Here is a 14,673-nt window from a genome sequence, read left to right as displayed (position 1 = left end):
TTTGCTCAACAAAAAATCCTGGCTGCCGGGGCCCCGTCGAAACTGTTCGAATTGGACCCCGCACTTCCTAAAGCCGGCCCTGCTCTAGAGTGGAGCCAGAAATGAAGGGCCCAGGATGAGGGAGGGGCTCTAGGCTGGGGCCGAGAGGTCCAGAGTACGGGAGGGGAGGGAGTTTGGGTGATGGACTGGGGAACGGGGCTGGGGCGTGGGAGGAGGTTTGGGGGGGTGGGCTCCAGGTGGTGCTTGGATCCAGGGGCTCCCAAATGCAACCGGCATGTCCGGCTCCTAGGCAGAAGGCCCAGGGGATCCTGCGTACTGCCCTGGCCTGCAGGCGTCACCCTGCAGCTCCCATTGACCACAGTCCCCGGCCAATGGGAGCTGCGGGGCTGGTGGGAGCCAAGCACGGAGCCGCAGGGGCTGCCCCTCTGCCCAGGTGCTAGAGGGCTCTGCTGGCTGGCGCTAGGAGCACGGAGCAGCGCAGGGAGGGAGCGTGCCTTAGCCCTGCATGCTCGCTGAGCGGTGCTGACTGGCGCCGCCAGGGCCCCTGGCAGACTGGGCTTCCTACTGAACACCCAGGGCCTGACTACTAGAGGTGTAAAATCCCATTTAATCAGTCAAGCGGGTAAACGCTACGTTTAACGGGTTAACCGCTCACATGGGATCCACTCCAGCCCAGCAAGGCTGCTGGTTGACCAGTAACCGATAAGCATTATCCAGTAAAGGTGATGCTTACCAGTTAACTAGTTAACCAGTGACCTGGTGCATCCCTACTGGCTGCCCTATTCTGCAACTGGGTCGTCACTTTCCAGAGGGGAATGAGAGACACCAGCCTGCTGGCCGGTGATTTGTGGCCTTGCTCACAGCTCAGGGACACGAGCAGCGCAGAAATATTAAGAAGGCTGCGCAGAATAGATGAATCCCGCACCCGTGGTCTGCCAGCCCTAGCCGCTGCGCCGTCTCCCAGCCAAGGCATCTCTGCTCGCTCTCAGACACAGTCACTGGGATGCGAGCACGGCAGGGTTGCCAAAGAGCTGGCCGGCAGCTGCTCAGCCGGTCTGCAGCTGCCAGTTCTAACATTCCACCTCCTCTTCCCCCGAAACACCACACTCAGACATTCCCCCCTCGGAAAGGGGCTGGAAGCAAAGCCAGCCGGCTGCTGCAAGGGAAGGGAGAAAATACACTGCAGGCTGTTACCCGCCACACAGCTGGCTAGCATCACCCGACAGGGCCCATCCCCAAGCCACCCTAAGCTTTGCGGCTCTACGGCGAGCCTTCCTCCTGCTGAGATTCCCCCCGGCCCAGCCTCTACTGATACAGCGTCTGAGTGTTTTCTGGCTGACTACAACAGTCAACCCTTGAAGTGCCACCTGCTCTCCGACAAGACCTTGTATCCCACTGGCGGACGGGCTGCAGCTCTGTGATTTATAATTTATCACCTTCTGGTGAGGTCAGAGGCTTTGCTGGTGCTGTGGTTTAACTCGGATATTTCCGGGCTGATAAGGAGCTAGGCACAGAGGAGGAAAATAACGAGCAACAACATTTAACATTTCAGCCACTGCACAATCGTCTCTGCAGCGTCAAGTCAGAGCTGAAAGCGCCCCTTCAGGCACCAAGACAACCACGGGAGCTCCACCGCCTCTTCCAGCTGCCTGTCTCGGCAACCCAGACCCCCTGCCTAGCACACTTGGTTTGGACCCTTTTGCAGCTGTTTGCCTGCTGGGCAGCAGCATCACTTGGCTGCTTCTCAACCGGAGAAACTGATTGCTCCATTTTAAAATGCATTGGGCAGTTGCTATAGCAACAACGGTTTCTATATATACTCGACAGACTCAAAGGCAGGTTGTCACTGGCAACGGGAATCAGCGTTGCACTGAAACGAAACTTTTCCGCTTGCCCAGCAATGTCTGGGCCGTCGGCTGCCAGAAGCAATGGGGATGGGAAGCCAGGGTAGGTCCTGACGTTTCACTGCTGATCAGCCAGGACCTGCCCCCCCGCTTTCCCCCACTGGGCTCCGAACAGTCACAGCTGATCCAGCTGTGTTAGAGGAGGGTAATTTTCCTCATCCTGTTTGCTTCCTCCTCCCCGCAGGCTACCACAGCACCTTGCCCCAGGCGGGTAACTCAAGCCCATGGCTCCCTCCCAAACAGATGGCTGCATGCAAGGTCCAAAAATAATCGAACCCGCCAGCCTACGAGCTTTCCGCCTGTGCTGCGACTGGCAGACTCCCCAGGGACCACCCCTGCCAGCAGATGGGTAAGGCACAAGCAGGAGGCTCAGCTAATGTGAGTGCCAGGCTCTGGGACTGGTTTGGTGGAAGTAGTGACGCCCGTGCTTGTCAGGCAGGAATGGAGCCGCACACAGAGGCGAGGCCTGGCTGTGTGCTTTGGTCCCCGGCCACAGAAGATTTGTTTCCCCTACACTGCGCCATCTCTGCAACGTGGCTGCCGTCCCTCGTCCACGCTCACAGGAGGAGCACGGAGGGAAAGAGGGGGAGCAGAACAGTTCAGCACTCTCTGTTGAAATACACGAGGGCCAACCAAGATCACAGGAAATAAAATCCTTCAAGTGCCTCTTGTGATAGAAACCAAGGCTGCTAGACACACACACACACACACACACACGCTCACACTCTGTGGCTCCCTGGCTCCCTTCCACAGTAACCCAGCATGTCCTGTTCCCCAGGAACAGAAGGCCCAAAACAAGACAGGGTGAGGGCCGCCACCTTCTCCCTCCACCCAGGCCTGAGGGAAAATCTCTCAGGCACTTCTCTCGGGATACTGCCGCTCCATGCCAAGCACTATGAATGCTGGTAACACAAAAGCCAAGACTATCTTGGCTCAGGACAGGTACAAGAAAAATACGGACAAACCATTGGAAGAGGAGGAGCCAAGTGACTGTGGCTGGAGGAAGCGACTGAGGAAAGACTAGTCGCATCCCTCCAGCTGCTGCTCTGCATCTTACAGGCCAGAGAAGTTGGCGCACAGAGACGCTGGGTCAGTCCCTGCTCCACGGGTCTTTTAATAAGAGGCTTCCCTGTGCTGTGCCACGCAGAGTGGCAGCTGGGGAGGGAGGTTATGCTGTGAACCTGCACAAGCCAGACTGCGCGCTGGAACTGCCGACCCTTATCGACTAATCGAGTAGTCAATAAAAAAAATCTATCGACTCCTGGATTAGTAAATTAATCACATTTTAACTTCCCTAGTCCCCATTATCAGTCTCCCCGGGATACAGCCATTCCACACGGAAGTCGTTGACACTTGTAGGAACTGATGTATTCTCCTTCCATTCCCCACTCTTAAGTCGAGTGCAAAACCAACCAACCAACCAAACCCAATTTGCACAAATGGAAGTCAGCCACAGGAAAAAAATTCCCCACCTTAAGTTGCGCTATAAATGTCCACTTTTTTTGAACGTATCTTGGACTTACAGCAAGGACGGCCTGTATGTTGATTTTGGCTAAACAAAAATGGATGAGAAGAACCCCTAAATCAGTGTTTCTCAACCTTTTTTAAAATAAAGTACCCCTTTTAAAAATATATATTATAAGCACTCCTAGTACCTACAGTTTTCAGACACACAATTTTTTTTTCTACCATTGTAACATCTTTCTTTAAACAATATAATCATAGCCAGGCAGGCGATGAAATTTTTCAGTGTAAAAATTGACAAAGCCCTGGCTGGGTTGATTTAGTTGGGATTGGTCCTGCCTTGGGCAGGGGGCTGGACTTGATGACCTTCTGAGGTCTCTTTCAGCTCTATGATTCTATGATTCTAAGTACAAAAATAATAAAGCGCTGTAAAACTTAAAACAAAAATTCAGTTTCATCCAAATTTCAGTTGTGTTGACGTACCCCCAGACTTCTCTCGAGTACCCCGAGAGTACTCGTACCACTGGTTGAGAAACACTGATCTAAATAACTTAAGGAGAAAATGCCAGAAGTGCCAGCAATTACTTAACCGAGTTTGGGGTTAAAATTACAAAGGGGGAAACTGGCGCTGAATCTTAGGAAAACCCTCTGCCAGCGAGATCTTTGATCCTGTACCGAGAGGAAGTGGCGGAAGGCCCATAAGTACAGTTAACACTAAACTGCACAAAGTGTGAAAAAATGCAGTGTTGGGAACCAACAGACTAGATCTCATCTAATATGCCTCCTCCACCCTTAAATTCTGCGAGTCTCTGATCTCCGTTTCACAGTAAATTCCTTTATGCCAAAGCTGATTTTCCATTCTGATACCTAACGTGCACCACCAATGAGAGCATGTAAAACAATGAGCAAATGCAGATTTAGACCTTTCCCCCCTAATGAATCGGTTCCTCTCCCCTTTTCTTTTCAAGATCTCTTTCAGTTGTACCGAATGCTTACTACAGTTTGTACACTCTATTTGTATGACTGTACGTTGTAAGCCGGATCCTTTACATGGTTCCACCGAAGTCAATGGAGGGAAAAGCTGTTTGATGGTAACTCAGGATGTGACTCTACATTTTTGTTAGATTTTCTTTTTGCTCCTTTGCTAGTGAACTTAGTGTTGGTGAAAGGTGCTACACTGACAGCCCTGGAGCCTGGGTGAAATTCACCTCCATGGAGTGGTGGTGTAGAGGGGACAGACTCCGTAACTCCTACATGGCCCCTGACACAGCCACTCCTCCCCCCACAAACTCATTGTTTTTCTTAAAGTTCAAAGTTAAATGTTTTATTGGAAAGCATCACTAATGGGACGTGTGTTGTGCAGAATGCGGCGGTAGGTGCATGAAGCGTTGTCTACTCACATTTACACCTGCAGGCACTGCCGCAGTTCACAGCTTCACAGACACATGTTGCAGATGTGGATTTACTGACTGGCTGCTCTGTGCCGTTCGGAGCTTGGGAGTCGGTGGCTGAGGAGGAGCAGCAGCGGGCGCGGGAGATGAGGGGACACCGCGCACACCTGCCATCACTTGTTTACAGGTGGCAATTAGTGGTGCGCAGCTGGGCTGCCCACCTTCCTGCTTTGGGCTGATGTAATGGGCAAGGGGCAGGAAACAGGGCGGGTCAGGGAGTGCAGCAGCCCTGCGCAGAGTTCGATTTCCATCTTGGTTAATGCCTGGCTATTCTGGGAGGCACGTGGGTGACAGAAAAGCAAAGCCAACGACTTTTATTTTTGCCTAAAACCTCGTTTTCAAAAGGCTTATTCTTGCTCCTCACAAATATAAACTTAGACGTGGTAAATAGCAGACCCCAGCCTGCACCCTGGAACCACGTAGACCAGTGTTCCTTAAACTTTTTAAGACTGAGGAATACCAAAAACATTTTTTTATGAGGAACACCAAGGATTTTTTGTTGAGGGGAAAAAAAAGTCGGGGGGGGGGGGTAGAGTTGGAAAAAAATGTGTTGGGGGAAAGTTATTGAGGAAAAAAAGAGAGAGAGAGAGAAGAAGGCTGCCCGCCACAGAACACAGTTTAAGAAACACTGACTTAGACCCTATTAGATGCAGTAAGTCAGAACCCCTAATGTGCACGTTTCCTTAGGAACCACCCTGGCCCTCGCATGCACCTAATGCATCCTAGGTAGGTTCTGCAATCCGGGAAGTGCCTGACACGACAATGTTTTTGAAGCAACAGTTCCCGGGCTGTCTGCACAAATGGGTAGATGTTGCTGTCAGCTACCACTCTCCTTGCTGGACAGTGCAGACACAGAAACAGTCAAATGCATTCATGTGTACCCATAAAATAAGATTCCTACAGCCTTGTGGAGTACTTAGAAAGATCCTTCATAAATAAAACTGTCATGAAAGGAGACATTTGTTGTCCAGCTGCTTTATTTTTTAACCCACCATCCCATGCTGCTGGAAGAAATGGAATACTTGAGCATTAAGTGCATGCCACAGTGCTGCCTTATGCAGTGGCAAAGTGATTAATTAAAATTTACAAGAGTAATCCAAACACCTAAACATGTTTCTTGGCTGTAGCTCCTGCAGCCCAGAGCCAACAACATCTTAAACTAATGAAAACCTCAGGCCGACCTACGGGAGTTGTGAAGACTCTTGCAAGCCCCCTCTGTAACTGGAAAAGAATGAGGAGATACGCAAATCTTCATGAAAAATAAAACACACGGTGACTAATGTCTGGGACATTTGGCTGGCGATGAGAACAGCCCTTTCCTAAGTCACTGGCACTGGCCACAGCCCAGTTGTGTTAACTCTCGGGCTGAAAATGCAGTGCAAGAGAGTGACAAGTGCACATCCCCTAGGACTGATCCAGGACATGCCGAGCACCCCTGTGATTGTACTTGGGCCAGGCTCCCTGCAAAATTAGGCTCTAAGGTTTCCCCTGAGAAACCCTAAGAGAAGCACATGTCCAGACATGCTTCACTCCTCCCCAAGTCTACTCGCAACACCGCCCATCCCCAAACCAATAGTTGTGAATCCGTGTGGTAAAATCTTAAAATAAGAACTAGCAGATTGGGTCAGATCAAAGGACCATCCAGCCTAGTGTCCTGTCTGCTGGCAGCAGCCAATGCCAGGTGCCCCAGAGGGAGGGAACACAACAGGGAATCATCAAGAGATCCCTTTCCTATCGCCCAGTCCCAAACAAACAGGCTAGGGAAACCATTCCTACCTATCCTGGCTAATAGCCATTGATGTACCTAAACTCCATGAATCTATCTAGCTCTTTTTTGAACCCTGTTAAAGTCCTGGTCTTCACAACCTCCTCTGGGAAGGAGTTCCACAGGTTGGCTGTGCGCTGTGTGAAGAAAAACTTCCTTTTGTTTGTTTTAAACCTGCTACCTATAGCAGGTTTAATCTAAATCTAAAATAAAAATTTCCTAGGGCCCACGTGTGATGGCACAGTCGAGGTTCCCCTTGAACCTGCACCCCCGTAGCAGCAAGAACAGACTCCACCAGCCAGTGGAATAGAAGGGGTTTATTGCTTCTCCAGGATACAGCACAGCACAGCACAGATGTGATGTGGTTACAGGAGTCAAGGCTAGGATGCCTCAGACTCCTGAGGTTAGAGGGGCCATCGCCCCCTTTTAGACCCTCAGTCCTCCGCTTAGGTTGTTCCCTTCATGTTTTCCAGCCAGCAACTGCCCCTACCCCAACACCTGGTGTTCGTCTCTGCGTCCCTCCCTTTGTCTCTCCCCCGGGAAGAGCTTTGCTAACTGCCCAGGCTGGGCCTAGGTGTCTGGGCCAATCCACAAGTGGGTGAGTCAGTGGGAATGACACAGCCCAGCGCAGGGGGACACAGGGTCACAGAGCAGACGGCCCCCCCACTACGGCACACTATGCTTGATTCTCAGAGACAAAACACTTAAATGGTGCATAATCAGAATAACCCCACTGGAAATTACTCTAGATTTCTCCTGGGTCTGACCCTTCACATTTTTCACATGAAGCTCGTTGCACATAAACAAAGAAATCAGACAGTGAAACAGGCCCTTTTAGGACAATCTAGACCTGGTATTTTTTATAACAGACCAGAAACACCCCCCCCCCCCCCCAATCTTTAAAATAAACAACTGATTCCCTTCACTCTACATAGGTAAAGATAAAAGCTTCTGTACAGCAATGTAGCACTATGCTAGGTCAGGCCCCATGGTGAGAGAGAGGCGCCTAACGGTCGCAGGATCTGGGCTTTAGTCTCTAACATGCATTCTTATATTGATAATCAATGCTGAGATATATATCAGAGATGACAAGTACATTGGATGCTCACTGATAATTAATTAGTACAATACCTGCTCCCAAATAGGAATGGGACTCTCACCAAGGATAAATATGGTTCTGCACTTACAAAATGATTTAGGACTCGTGGATTGTCTTAGTAAGGAATTTATTCCAGTTCTGCTGAAAGTGTTGAAAATCAGTTGAAAAATAAAACAGTCTGTCCTAATTAAAGATAAATTGGGCAATACAGTTTCTCATTACTACTCCTTCCTTCCTTTGGAAGCCAACGTGAGATGATTAATTATGGTTAATTGTGTTGGCATTTATGCAACTATAGTATTAATTCTACAGTCATTGTGCCATTATTAAAGTACATGTAAACTATCATTAAACCTTGATGTCTAAAGCTAGACATCTAAATTCATATTTAGGCATTGATTTAACTTCACTGGGAGCTGTGGCTGATCAACACCCCAGCCATTTGGTTAAAGATTTAAGTGCCTAACTTTAGACACATGGATCAAGATTTTCAAAGCTGGGTGCCCAATGTTTGCCTCCTAGGCATATATGTAGGTGCCTGAATTTCACAAGTGAAGACCATCCAGCAGCTCCAAATGAAGGGGGAGAGGGAATGTAAAAAGGCACTAAAATTTCAACTTTTTCCCAACTATTTCAACCTCTAGGAAACCTGATATGCTAGAGGTCTATAAAATCATAACAGGTGTGGAGAAAGTGAATAAGGAAAAGTTATTCACTTGTTCCCACAACATAAAACCAGGGGTCAACAAATGAAATTAGTCAGTAGCAGGTTTAAAACAAACAAAAGGAAGTTTTTCTTCATGCAGTGCAGAGTTAACCTGTGGAATTCTTTAACAGAGGATGTTGAGAAGGCCAGAACTTTAATAGGGTTCAAAAAAGAGCTAGATAAATTCATGGAGGTTAAGTCCATCAATACTTATTAGCCAGGATGGGTAGGAATGTTGTCCTTAGTCTCTGTTTGTCAGAGGCTGGGAATGGGTGACAGGAAAGGGATCACATAAGATTACCTGTTCTGTTAATTCTCTCTGGGGCATCTGGCATTAGCCAATGTTGGAAGACAGCACACTGAGCTAGATGGACCTTTGGTCTGATCCACTATGGCCGTTCTTATAAAAATGTATATAGTTAGTCCTGGAGTCTGAGAGGAATCCTTCACTGACCCTGTGAAAATTCATCCAGATTCTACCCAGTTATAGGCCGCTGAAAACTGTCATTTGCACATCCTTGGTAGATCTCGTTTGAGGCTAAAACTCCAAATACACCATCTACACAGCCCATGCTCCGGCACCAAGTTATACTATATGGGAATTTAATTTTTCAGGGACATTTCAGGGAAACACCATTTCCGTTAATGTATCGTGTATTTTTCTCTCAAGTGTACCTTTCTACTGCCCCCAGGGATACAATGAAATTACCAAAAGCTTTCATACAATGTTTAAAATGATTCTTACTAGTTTTAATATATTTCAATGGATCTTAAAATAAAGGACAGTTGTTCCCCCTACAAGATAAATCAATGCCATAAGGATGGTCTCTTACAAAGAAGGGACGGGCAGTTCCCCCTCTCCCCCCCCAGTTAGGGAACAGCAGCCTCTTGTGAAAGGCGTATGGGGCTACAAAATCAGGAATTCATGGGTTCCAGTCTCCGCTCTCCCACATTCTTGTGCTTCTGCTGGGCACTCCACTGCCTTGGTTACTGAGCAATGCTTCATGCTGACCTAAGGGGTCTGACAAAGAAGGTAGGAGAGAGGTTGCACAAGATCACTTCTGGCACAGCTGGAAATAGAACCCAAGTCTGTAATATAGTGAGTCTCATCCACTTAGCCACACTGCCCATCAGTGGGGATATATTTGACTGTGCCCCCCAACCAATACACATCTCTCTTTTAGGATTCCTGGTTTCGAATATCTTTATGCTGTCCAACAAACAAGGTTTTTAAAAACCACTTAGCAAAGCATGTGTCAAATTCCTGTCTAGTGGCTGGCCAGCTTAGAGGATAACCAACTATGGCTAACAGTTACTCCCCCAGTGTATATAGTAGGGAACTATCCTGTGGGTCTAAAGTTGCTCATTCACATTCTTGCTTCTGCCCTATGCAAGAGGTTAACGTAACTCCAAAGGACACTATTGATACTTCTGGTTTTCCACTTGGCTTTCTAAGGCTATGTCTAGACTGCAGGCTTCTTTCAGAAGAATGAGGATTACCAATGTGGGAAAAACCCCTCTGTTCTTTTGATTTTCTTTTGGAAGAACGCGATTGCAGTGTGGACGTAATTGAAGGTTTTTTTGGAAAAATGGCCATTTTTCTGAAAAAAACTCTGTAGTGTAGACATACCCTAAGAGCCCTACAAAATGACATACAGAACTGGACATTTAAAGCATATTAAGCTTGCAACATTAGGAAATGCCAAGACTATGGTTGGATAAGCAACTGAAATTTTGCCCTTTTCCATTAATGCATTTACATTCTGATACTTCCTTTACTTTTCCATTTGATGGGGGCCCTGCCTCATTCCCTGCACAGGGTGGACAGTGAATGAGGCAGAAGATCGCAAGAAGACAAAGGATATTCTCTCGTATTTAAGGCCCTGGACACTATTATAAGTTTCTATGTCCTGGTCTACACTAGGACTTTATTTCAGATTACGCTCCCAAGGTCGAATTTAGAAGCTAAACGTCCATGTTTGCAAAGCAAACACAGCACAGTCACAGAGAATGTCCGGAGTTCATATTTTGACCACTGCTTCCCCATTTGACGTTATGAGCACTCTGGATGTTTATGGGCATCTGCTGCTCCTTATTGAATGCTTGAGTCATACATCTTGTGGCAAGGAGAAGGGGACCAGTTGTTTTCCTCTGACTGGGATTGTTATTAAGGATCATCTGTCACGTTACTGGATTTTAAGGGGAACAGCCAGGTCACTGCTGCACCCATGGGGGGCTGGTGTTTGCCCCAAAAGTTGGTACATAGGGGGCCATGTGAGGTGTCAAACAAAAGCTTACCTTCTATTGAGTCTGTATAGTCTATTCATGTAATTGTATAATATCTGTGTGTGGAGCTATAAACATGGACTCTGTATGGATACTGGAAGTTTCTCTGTATGTGGTTGAGCAATGAGCTCAGCCTATGGACATGCTAATTAGCAATGCTCCAGGGACAACAGATATCTTAAGTACCAGAGACCCACCTGCGAATGAATCTAGATGCCTGGCCACTGACCATGTGACTCTCTCCGGCTTGGAAGAAGCCAGGGAGGGATACACATATGCCATGTGGCATCCTCCATTTTTGTCTTCAGCTCAGCTCTTGATCCTAGAGGCAGCCTTGCAAGGAACCACGAGCCGGGAAGAACTGTGGACCCATCCTGACATAGGATGTACACCAATGACTTTTAAGCTAGCAGTTATAACATCTCTGCTAAGAACCTGCATCGAGAACTGGGAGATTCGATGCATGTAATGTATTATCCTTTCACAACCTTGCTCTCATGCTTTTCTTTCTTTTAGTAATAAACCTTTAGATTTTAGATTCTAAAGGACTGGCTCAGCGCGATTTGTGGGTAAGACCCAGAGTGTAAATTGACCTGGGGTCTGTGGCTGGTTTCTCGGAACCAGACAGAACCCGTTCGGGGTTGGTGAGATTGGGTTCTAAAACCCCTCACCTGTGGGCAGGCCCAGGGCTGTTTGGGGCACGGAGAGAGCTGGGGTGTCAGGGGCTTTGCTCGTGAGGCTTCTGGCTGGCCAGGCTGGGAGCTGACGCGCTCGGTGTGACCGGTTTGCATCCTATTTGGGAAGGTCTCCAGTCTAGGGCTGTAAGGAGCCCCGAGTTTGAGGAGTTCGCCCTGAGCGGACACCCTCAGCAGTGCCCAGACTCGGCCCTGGCCCTCACATCATCAACAGCTGAATGTTGCGCTACTGGAACACCTAGGAGCCCTAACCTTCTCCAGACAGAACAATGGAGTGGCTGCAGCCACATGGACGGTGCTGTGAGGAGGGGCACTTAAGCTACGGGGACTCTTGAGGTGTGGAAAGGGGGCACAGGGCTTGAGGGTTCCACTGCCATGAAGGGGCTCTGGACAGTCTATGCCCAGGCAGTGAGCCTAGACACCAAAGACGACAGAGTGCTGGACCCTCTTCCAGCAAGCATAAAGCCAACAGAGCCGGGTTGGAACCTGGGACTTGGGGACTCACGCCATGAGCCTAAACCCCTGGGCTAAAACCAACTGTCCCTTAACGAAGGCTGCAGAGCAGATGTCACTCTCCCTTGGTGCCCCTGGGCTGCACTACAGTGTGTGAGCTGCACTACAGTGTGTGAGCTGCACTGCAGCTGTCTGGTAAGCATCTGACATGGGCGCTCTGGACGTGGTCTGTGGTGAAAATGCATAATCTGTAGTAGGGGGGCTTCCCCAGCTCAGAGTAGGGATGTAATAGTGGAGTCGATTAACTGATTAACCAATAAGCAAAAGTGTCTATTTTAATGCTATCGACCACACGCATGTCCCCCCACCCCTTGCCAGTACATGTCTAGCAGGCTGGCCAGCAGCCCAGCTTAGTCCTGGCTTGGACTGCGTCCAGGACCTGCCCCGCTGTGGTTCTGCATTTAAAGTGTATTAGGAGCCAGGTGGTCAGACAGCCTGGATCAGTTCCAGCTTGGGCTGGGTCCAGGAGCTCCGACCCCTCCCCCCGGACAGGGGCTGCCTGGGGACTACATAATAGTCGAGTAACTGATAAGAATTCATAAGGTTATCGACTATTCATTTAACCGATATTGACCATCCCTAGGTCAAAGCAGGCAATACATGGAGCAATATGTATTGAAACAAATAAAAGCTCTAACTGGCGTTCAGCTAGCTCCGCCCTGCCAGGGATGTCAGTGTTTTCTCAATTGTCATTCATTCCCCAAACGCATTGCCCCACACGATCCCTGCGTGTTTTACACACTCACACTGAAATACAGCAACACCCTGCACTGAACTGCCCCCGGCTGACCCAGCTCTGCCCTCACTCAGGACCTGGACCTCACACGGTTCGCCGGGCAGCCTCACTCCCGGTTCAGTCTTCTAACCGACGTCGCAGGCACCACCGGGTGCGGTTCCAGTGCGCTACATGCTGCTTTTGTTCCATCTTGATATTAGAAGAAAAATTAGAACCTGCCCCAGACTGTCCACAGCCTTCCAAAGTCTCCATTTCTTGCCTGCTGTCACTTCGCTCTGCTAAGAAACCCCAGCCCTGATCTGGCTTGCTGTGGACATATTAAAACTGGTCTCTGCAGCCCCCTGCCCCCCGACTCCCTTGCTGCAATTACAGGTAGGAACATAAGAACGACCATACTGGATCAGATAAAGGTCCATCTAGCCCAGTGTCCTGTCTACTGACAGTGGCCAGTGACAGATGCCCCAGAGGTAGTGAACTGAATAGGGAATCATCTTATGATCCATCCCCTGTTATCCATTCCCAGTCTCTGACAAAGGCTAGGGACACCATTCCTACCTATCCTGGCTAATAGCCATTGATGGACCAATCCTCCATGAACTTATCTAGCTCTTTTTTGAATCTTGCTAAAGTCTTGGCCTTCACAACCTCCTCTGGCAAGGAGTTCCACTGGTTGCCTATGCATTGCATAAAGAAGAATGTCCTTTTGTGTGTGCTTCCTTTTGTGCTATTAATTTCATTTAGTGACCCCTAGTTCTTTTGTTATGGGAACAAGTAAATAACTTTTCCTTATTCACTTTTTCCATAGCAGTCATGATTTTATAGACCTCTATCATATCTTCCCTTAGTCTTCTCTTTTTTAAGTTGAACAGTCCCAGGGTTTTTAATCTCTCTTCATACTGCCACCATTCCAAACCTCTAATAATTTTTGTTGCCCTTTTCTGAACTTTTTCCAGTGCTATCTTTTCTGAGATGAGGCAACCACATCTGCACATAGCATTCAGTGCTAGTGTTGGTATTTATCACTCAGTTACTGATGCAAGGGCACTGTGTCATGAGACCCATTTAGACTCTATTAGAGCTCCTTTTGACTGATGGGCAGAGAGCAGCATTGCCTGGGGAAGGCCAGATGCAAGGGATGCTTTAAATAGACCCATCAGGGAGATGCTAAGCAGACTAATACATCAACCAAACCAGTGCTCAATATAGAAAATCTTTTTATCTACCAGCCCTCCAATAATAAATGTTTACCAGGTCCCCCAAAACTAATGTTGCATCATAAAAAGTTTATTTTTCATCATTACAATAGCCATTCTCAGTGTATCATGGGGCTTCTTTTCAGGGGAAAAAACAGCATGATGCCAGAACTTCAAATGCTTCAGTAGCCGACAAAAGACTAGAGAATTTGGGTTGATTTTCCAAAAGAAAAGAGAATGCTCTGGAGTGGTGAATTCATATGCTATTATGGGAACTAGTGACACAGATGATATCCCTAAGCAGCAATGAAGGTCTATAGGAGTTGGGGAGGATAATAGTGTAAAAGACACAGACATTTGTAACATGCATGAATGTCACCAAATATACCTGACAATCAGTAACAAAATACTCCTATTGCTTGCCCTCTGTGCCAGCAAGAGCCCTGTATCCTTTGCAGCACTATGACAGGGCACACTCGCCCCGCACTGGGAAAGAGAGGGTTAACCCAACATTGAGGCCTGAGAAAGCCACACCCCTTCCACTTCACTGGGTATGCTCCAGGTGGACTGGTATAAAAGAGAGCAGCTCAACTCAGTTGGGGCTGGCTGCTGGCGTGGAAGGATGTGCTTTGCCTTCTCCGGGCAAATGATGGCAGATACCCAGGGATGGAGATGCTGCACCACAGGCTGATGGCAAGATGCTCTCATGGAGTCCAGAGACACCAAGGAGGGGGCAGCCTATGGACGTGGGAGGTAAATGGAGGCCCACACCACAGCAGCGAGCAGAGTGACAGGAAGTAGTCCAAAGGAAGGCGATGGCTAATCGATGAGTGGGCTGTCATGGGAGTCAGCATGTTTTGG

At 48.3% G+C, this 14,673-nt stretch overlaps 1 protein-coding gene across 15 annotated transcripts in view; it reads right to left on the bottom strand.

Moving 5' to 3' along the window:
* Positions 1-14,673, bottom strand: part of HIVEP3 (HIVEP zinc finger 3) — a 399,795-nt gene that overhangs the window by 203,230 nt on the left and 181,892 nt on the right. The window lies entirely within an intron of this gene.

The sequence above is a fragment of the Pelodiscus sinensis genome, chromosome 25 (assembly GCF_049634645.1).
Source record: "Pelodiscus sinensis isolate JC-2024 chromosome 25, ASM4963464v1, whole genome shotgun sequence".
NCBI lineage: Eukaryota > Metazoa > Chordata > Testudines > Trionychidae > Pelodiscus > Pelodiscus sinensis.
The sequence above is the reverse complement of the archived record's forward strand: the minus strand, read 5'-3'. Positions and strand labels throughout refer to the sequence as shown.